This window comes from Microtus pennsylvanicus, chromosome 10, assembly GCF_037038515.1.
Source record: "Microtus pennsylvanicus isolate mMicPen1 chromosome 10, mMicPen1.hap1, whole genome shotgun sequence".
Taxonomy (NCBI): Eukaryota; Metazoa; Chordata; class Mammalia; order Rodentia; family Cricetidae; genus Microtus; species Microtus pennsylvanicus.
In genome coordinates, this window is record NC_134588.1 from 108,790,367 (window position 1) to 108,798,720 (window position 8,354).

Sequence of the window (8,354 nt, forward strand, 5' to 3'; positions counted from 1 at the left end):
TAAATATGCCTCCATAGGCTCACAGATTTGAACACTTGGCCATCAGGAAGTGTTACTACTTGACAGAGATTAGGAGGTGTGGTCTTGATAGAAGAAATGTGTCACTGGGGGTGGCCTCTGAGGTTTCAAATGCTCAAGCCAGGCCCAGTGTCTCTCTCTTCCTGCTGCCTGCTGATCAGATGTAGAACTCTCAGCTACCTCTCCTGTACCATGTTGGCCTGGGTGCCACCATGCTTCCCACCATGACATTAACGGACTAAACCTGCTATCATTGTGGAACATTTACATAACAGTTCAAAATTAAGAGGCTAATGATAGTTGTTGCTGGAATGATTGTCCCCAGTGGTCTGTCCACTAAGGGAGGCCCCAACTCAGTGCTGTGGGGAGGAGTGGGACTTTCCTGAAGTGACAATTTAGTCACCGAGGTATGTTCTCAATGAGGATGCTATTTAAAATACTGATTTCTTACTCCCAGTCTTTCACATCTGCCCCTGAGGTAAAAGCCCTGTGCTCTCTGTCCCAACATACTGGTCACCACCTGCCCCCCCCCCCAAAACTATGTCAACCTGCCTATATCTACCGTGGACTGAAAGTGGCAAATTACAGGTCAAAATAAACCTTTGTTCTTTTCAAATTGAGCATCTCTGGCATTTTGTTATAGTAACAAAGATGACTAAAACTGTTTTAAATCTTACTAAGATTTCTTGGAATGAATGAATAGTAAAAGTTGAATGCAGGGTTAGCTGATTCTGTCAGGAATAAAAGTTCAACATAAAAATACACAGTTGCGTGCATCCACACAGCAAGGTGTACTGTTTCGGAAACAATCTCTGGAAGTTTGCTCGTGGTTGTAAGAATGCCTCACTGAATAAGAGTTACAGTATTTCTTGTTGAATTTCAAGACTCATGCAAGTTTCAGGTCTTTTTTTTTTTTTTTTTTTTTTTTTTGATTTTTTGAGACAGGGTTTCTCTGTGGTTTTGGAGCCTGTCCTGGAACTAGGTCTTTTATGTCAGTCAAGAGTCTGATGTACTGAGATGCATGAACCCGGAAGTAAGTTGCTGATAATAATTGTTCTTTTCAGTGAATAAAATTCTCAGTTAAAATCATCTTCCCCGGCCCAGCCTCCACCGCACATTCTCGTTTTCGCCAGGTCCCGCCGCAGCCATGCGCCCGGCCCGACCCCGGCACCATGAGCTTCGAATGGAGCACTACTTGTGCTCTGCCTCCTCCTACCGCAAGGTGTTCGGGGACGGCTCGCGCCTGTCTACGCGCCTCTCCGGGCCTGGAGACTCGGGCAGCTTCCACTTGCAGTCGCTGTCTCGCAGCAATGTGGCCTCCACGGCCGCCTGCTCCTCGGCCTCGTCTCTCGGCCTGGGCCTGGCCTACCGCCGGCTACCCGCCTCCGACGGGCTGGACCTGAGCCAAGCGGCGGCGCGCACCAACTAGTACAAGATCATCCGCACGAACGAGAAGGAGCAGCTGCAAGGCCTCAACGACCGCTTCGCTGTCTTCATCGAGAAAGTGCACGAGCTGGAGACGCAAAACTGCGCGCTCGAGGCCAAGCTGGCGGCGCTGCGACAGCGCCACACCGAGCCATCGCGCTTCGGCGAGCTCTTCAAGCACGAGCTGCGCGCGCAGCTGGAGGAGGCGAGTTCTGCGCGCGCGCAGGCCCTGCTGGAGCGGGACGGGCAGGCCTAGGAGGTGCAGCGGCTGCAGGCGCGCTGCTAGGAGGAGAGCCGCTGGCTCGAGGGCGCCGAGCGCGCCCTGAAGGCGCAGCAGCGCGGCGTGGACAGGGCCACCCTGGCCCGCCTGGACCTGGAGAAGAAGGTGGAGTCGCGGCTCAACGAGCTGGCTTTGAGGAGGTGGCCAAGCTCCTGGCCACGCTGCAGGCGTTGTCGCAGGCCGCCGCCGAGGTGGACGTGTCTCTGGCAAAACCGGACCAGAGTTCGGCGCTCTGGGAGATCCGCGCCCAGTACGAGTCCCTGGCCGCTAAGAACCTGCAGTCAGCCGAGGAGTGGTACAAGTCCAAGTTCGCCAACCTGAACGAGCAGGCGGCGCGCAGCACTAAAGCCATCCAAGCCAGCCGAGAGGAAATCCACGAGTACCGGCGCCAGCTTCAAGCTCGTACCATTGAGATCGAGGGTCTGCGCGGGGCCAATGAGTCCCTGGAGAGGCAGATCTTGGAACTGGAGGAGCGGCACAGTGCCGAGGTGGCCGGCTACCAGGATAGCATTGGGCAGCTGGAGAACGACCTAAGAAACACCAAGAGTGAGATGGCTCGCCACCTTCGGGAATACCAGGATTTGCTCAATGTCAAAATGGCCTTGACATTGAGATAGCGCCTTACAGGAAACTGCTGGAAGGCTAAGAGACACGATTTAGCACCAGTGGATTAAGCATTTCAGGGCTGCTCCCTCCTAGAATCCTTAGTTCTGCAACCCCCAAAGCCTTATCCACTGGGCTGTCCCTTAAAAAGGAAGAGGAGGAAGAAGAGGAAGGGGCTTCTAAGGAAGCCTCTAAGAAAACATCTAAGATAGTTTTGAAGAAACACTGGAGGAAACGGTGATATCTACGAAGAAAACCGAGAAGTCAAATATAGAAGAAAGCACCATTTCAAGCCAAAAAATGTAATTCCATTACTTAAAAAAAAAAGTTAGCGCCTACGAGGGAATGCACTTGACTTGTCCACAGCTTACTTCTGAACCGCAGCACCATTCACCGCTATAGAATGTCCCTAAGGCTTCAACGTCACATTTAGTACTGAATCCTTACTTTCTCTGGCAGAAAAGCCACCCACTATGGGCAAACTGCAGTCCTGGAGCAGTCAGAGAGTTCCCTGAGAACACAGCTTTCTCACCCACAGCTCGGGCTTCACAGTGACAGAAGACTCGGGTACAGAGCAAGGTGCTAATTCTGGTCATCATACGCTGTGAGCTGAAATGGAAACCTATGTTTATCCACTATCCCCCGCCAGTACCCAGCTATAGATTCTTACTGTAGATGCCTAAAACAAAATCACTGCCAAGGATAAGCCAGTGGTCCAGACCCCATCACCCTATCCCCGCTGATACAGCTGATGGAGGAAGGTCATTGGTTAAAAAAATAAAGAAACTGCTTGGCTGGCCCTCATAGGTTAAAACATAGGTGGGAGGAGTAAACAGAACAGAATGCTGGGAGGAAGAGGAAGTGAGCTCAGACTCGACAGCTCTGCTCTCTGGAGCAGAGGCCATGCTACCCTCTCCTGGGCAGACGCAATGAACTCCGACCCAGGATGGATGTAGGCTAGAATCTTCCCGGTAAGCGCACCTTGGGGTGCTACATACGTGATTAGAAATGGGCTAAATTAATATGTGAGAATTAGCCTAGAAGAGGTTAGATAGAAATGGGCCAAGCAGTGTTTAAAAGAATACAGTGTCCGTGTAATTATTTCGGGCCATAAGCTAGCCAGGCAGCCGGGGTGCTAGGGACACAGCCCCGCCGCTCTTATTACTACATACAGCTGAGTCACACATGACAGGTGGTTCTCTCATGGGCACATTCCTTCCTCCCCTCCATTCCTTATTTCCTTTCCTTCCACCCAAGAGGAAGGGAAAAGGCTAGTGTAGCGTCCCTAAACTCATGTAGAGCTTCCTCCCTTTGTGCTCTTTGCTCTGTGCGTAAAAGTAGATGCATGCTGACATTTCTGTGATCTGTGGAATGACTTCTCCTTGCCCATGTCATGTCCTTTCACATTTGTAGCTTAAAGAAAGAGAAAAAGATAATAACAGCAGTGATTGATTTTAAGGCCTTCCTAAAAAATAAAAAGGATCTCCACTTAATTAGAGGGGGGAAACCTACCTTAAATGTTGTAGCTTTTCACTTTAACTTTAGAAGCACAGTGATAGTTGTCTATGCTGTGCTTAAGCCAACCTTAGACTTAGTAGCATAAGTACAGGAGATGAGTACATCTCTGAGTGGGAAAGACCAAGGTCTCCTCTGTGTTGGTTGTCGTGTAGTGGTATAGAATTAGCTTTTTCATACCCTTGCCCTCAAATCTATAGTCCCCTTCCTGTTAGTCTAGGTCGTCAAGAGGCCTCTCTTTTTAATAAGAGTGCTACATATAGGATATTTTATCACCAGACACAATGCTACTGCCCCAAAGTGAAAAAATAAACAAACACTTCTGGTCAATCAACACCACCAGCAAATATTAAAAAAAAATCTCTCAAGAGTCTTTCCCCAACAATGTTGCATTGCTGCAATAGGTGGGTGTTGATCCCCCTAAGGAAAGACAGAAACTCAGAGTTCAGGTGTATGCACACTCCTCCCCTGATCCGAAGAAGCAGTCTGGAAAGTCAGCTCCTGGTGCACCCAACTGCATCATCCACATGTCCTGTCTGCCTCGTGTGCCAAATTTGATGCAGGATTTTCCCTGTCTCTGCTCACTTCCACCAGAGCTATACAGCTGTCTGTCCTGTCCCCACCCACGTCATCGCAAGCTGTGCTGATAAGGACGTGATGCTGATACTGAACTCATCCTAGCACGTGCTTCAGTAGATCAAGGAACTGAAAAGACACTTTCCTCTCCCTGACCCACCATCCCCTCTTGGCCCCCACACTTACTGTAAGACGCTAGTAATATGAGAAATTAAAAGTCATTAATCCTAAAAGAAAAAATCATTTTCCCCAAACCCAACCCCAGGAACTTACTGGTGTATCATGTGCTGGGTCACCTGCACTCACCAGGGCATGAAGGCCTTGGAGTGCTGTCTCGGCAGTTCCTACTCAACCCAAATACTGGAGTTCAGTTTCCAGCACCTACAGAGGGCAGCCCACAACCACCTGTAACTCTATCTCCAAGGAATCTGACATCCCCATTATGGCCTCTAAAGGACCTGCATATATTTCGCACACACACACACACACACACACACACACACACACACACGTGCACACGCCAATCCCCAGAATCCCCAGCAGGTACAGAGCAACCGGTGGCTCCAGGCCCTGCTTTGCAGAAGGTAGTGTTGAGTTCCAGGGCCCTTACTTGGACCTCACAGCTCCAGCTGCCAACCCTTGCATTAAAATCAGTGCCAGCACCACCACCTCAGAGTCTGAGAAAGGGATGGGACCTTGAGAAGTCACTGTTCTCACCCTTCAGCCTGGTAGATGAAGTGTGACCTTTTGTGAGTGTGACTACTCTCTCACTCACGACCTTGCTGCTGCCACACCCTTCTTAAGCACTAGTCCAGGCTCTCCTTGAGACACTTCTAGACTTCTCCTATCCCTAGAGGAGTCATAGAAGAAACAAAAGGCCCTCCAAATACAGCACGCTTCCTGGAGCTGAAGAGACCCTCCCCACTCTTAGCCCTGCTTCACCTCTAGTTGGACAATTTCTGCTTTCCTGCCTCCGGTCTTCATTATCTCACCTGTGAAACAGGAAGTTTCGAATTGTCTGGTGCCTTTTGTGGAAATCATTTAGCACTTCTACGAAACCCTTCCAGAACCCCCAACCCCCACATCTCTTTCTCTCCTCCATCCTCTGTCTGGGTACCAACTGCACCACCAACCCCCAAACCCGCCAAGTCACCCCGCTACAGGCCGGCAGCACAAGGTGACCCTTCCTGCCTAGAACTCCCTCCCTCTGCTTCCCAGGAGCAACTGCCATGGTTTTCCCTGTGATGGTTGGTCATGATAGTTAATTTGACATGGTGTAGAATCACCACAGAAATTAATCTCTGGGCATGTCTGTGAGGGGTTGTTTACACAATGTTAGCTGGGTGGCAACATTCCCATGGCTGGGGCCCTGGGCTGAATATAAAGCCAAAAGCAAGATGAACAGCCCATCACTCCCCCAAGATGGCCATGGTGGCCTACACCCTCAAACCACTAGCCAAAGCAAGCCATTCTCCCGTAAGCTCCTTTTGTCAGTGATTTTACTGTAGCCACAAGACACATAACTCATTCTCTTTTCTTGGAAGCCTTTAATGACCCCCCACAAAGAGTCTCCGTCAGGTACCTTACAAGTGGCCTGAAGTAGTCTTGTCCCTCTCTAGCTATAGCCTTTGACACTCTCACTTGTAAGATGCATGGCTGTCTTTCTTCTGCATGTGTGCAGCCCCCACGAAGACCCTGAAGTTATGTGACCAACCCCCAAGTGTGGTACCTGGTACATTTTAGATATTTAAGAACTGTTCACTAAATAAGTGGATGAATTGATCAATCACCAATCAATTGGTAATTTTCCTCTCCTTGCCATAATTCAGGATTCTACTGTATGTTCTGCACTGAAGAGATGGAAATCGGAAGGAAGAGATGGACAGGAGGGAGAATGGCCAGTGTCGCAACACCGCCCTGGGTCTCTCTCATCAGATGCTACCACACAAACTGACAGTGTTCCTGAGGTGTGGCCCATGGACATATTGAAAATGCTAACACTATTCACCCAAGCAAAGCAGAAACCACCATGTAAATCTGGCCTGTGCAAACCACGCTTGGCATTCCAAAGCCGAGGAGAAATGAATGTTGGATTAGCCTTCCATTCATGCGGATAATTGAGAGTTAGTCCAGTTCAGGCTTTATTTGCTCCTGTACTTTTAAATCCTGGCCATGGGGTCCTGCCAACCTGGGAAGACAGTGACACCAGCAAGTCAGGAAAGGCCAGGGCTGACCCTCCTGCTGCTGAGAGGTCCTGGCCCGTAGGGAAGAGGGACAAACACAGGGCTGTCCACTGGGACCTTCTGGGTCAGGAACACGCAGGGATAAGGAAGAGTTACACGCTAAGGTCTCTCATGACTTCTCCTGACCCAGGGAATGCAGGAGAAAGGCTGGCAGTCATTTAATCTGGGAGCCAGGAGCTCCCACCAAGAAGCAATAAGAATTTGAATAACAAGAACATTGTCCTCAGAGAGAAAAGAAGAAAGGGAAAGTCATCACCCACCCACCCATGAGTGCCAAGACACAAAATTTAATTAGGAAGATAAGAAGTAGAGGGGAGGTTGGGCCCATGTTCCTTTTGAATTTTTTTTCCTTGTTATGAGCTGGGGAAAGGAGAGAAATAATTTAAGCATAGAATTAACATCTTCTAATAATCTTAGACAAAAACCTGAGTCTGTTTTGCTTTGGTTTGTAAATTAGCTCATGATTAAAGTGTCTCTTCAGCCCGAGCGCCATTGTCTTCGCAGGCCTGTGTGCTGAACGGTGCCTGACCCAGACGCCCTTGGCGCTCAAGTACAAGATTGGAGAGCATGAGGGAACGATTATTATAAAGTGAAGCCCTCGCAGTTTCGCTGCAAAATCAATGAACTTTTCAAGTGATTTTTATCATATTTTGCAGCTGTTCTGAAGCCTCTTGAGTGGCTCACACACCGTGGGGCCTGGTTGCCTAAAGAGCCTTGTTCATCTGGTTGCCGCTCCCTCCCGAGGAGCAGCTAGCACTGTCCTGGCTGGAGGCCTGAGTTGCTGGAGGGGAAGCCCAGCGGTCTTCCTCTCCCTCACTTCGAGGCATGATGTTGGGGTCAGCTCTGAGTTTCCCTGGCTGACTTAAGAGAAGTCTTCCAATGTCGGACCCTGGTGCAGAGGGATACAAGAGCCCACGAAGGCTGGACTTCATGCCAGAGTGACAGGAAGTCGAGGTTCATGGACACAGGATGGTTACCTCGAAGAGGCTATGTGTGGAGCAGGGCTTTTCAGACGAACAGATCTGAGTTGGGGTGGGGGAGAGGAAGGGGGACTCATTAGGGCTGCATAGCTCAGCAATGCCTGGTGCACGCTGAAGAGGCCATGAAGTTCTGCATTCCAACAGAGCCAGTCTGATGCTGAAGGCCTGGAAGATTCTGAGAAGGCTACAGATCTTCAGTCTATAGTGGAATGCAAAGAAGCTCGTGGGAAGACAGCAGCACTGATGGTCAAGAAGACAGGCAAGCATGCAGACTGATCTCTGTCTGTGTGGGCCAGCAGGTGTCACCCACTCTGGGTTAATCCTTAGAAAACCCTTCAAAGACACGCCCAGAGGCCAGCTCTTTCCTGATTCCAGATCTAATCAACGTGCCAATCAAGATTAACCATGACAAGACCCGACATCCTAGGCACACAGGTCATAGATTAATGTCCTACAGATGCCTTCCAGCCCGTGCACCAGCCACTTCCTGGGCCGCAGCCTGGAGAGCAGCCTTCAGGGGAGTCGGCTGCCGTGAGGAGCAGTAGGAGAGGAAGGGAGCCCTGCTCTGCACAGTCTTTCCCAGGATTGGGAACAAGGAAGCAGAAGAACAAGCGATCTATTTGGTTCATTTTCTCATATTCCCTGAGAATCCAGGTGACCCGCATAAAATGCTGAGGCTTCATATAAACCCGGTTTACTTAAAATGACTCTAAA

General features: G+C 49.8%; 1 pseudogene; it reads left to right on the top strand.

Annotated features, from left to right (window-relative positions):
- The first annotated feature begins 1,165 nt into the window (after nt 1-1,165).
- On the top strand, nt 1,166-3,051 carry LOC142858186 (alpha-internexin pseudogene; annotated as a pseudogene).
- The last annotated feature ends 5,303 nt before the right edge of the window (nt 3,052-8,354 follow it).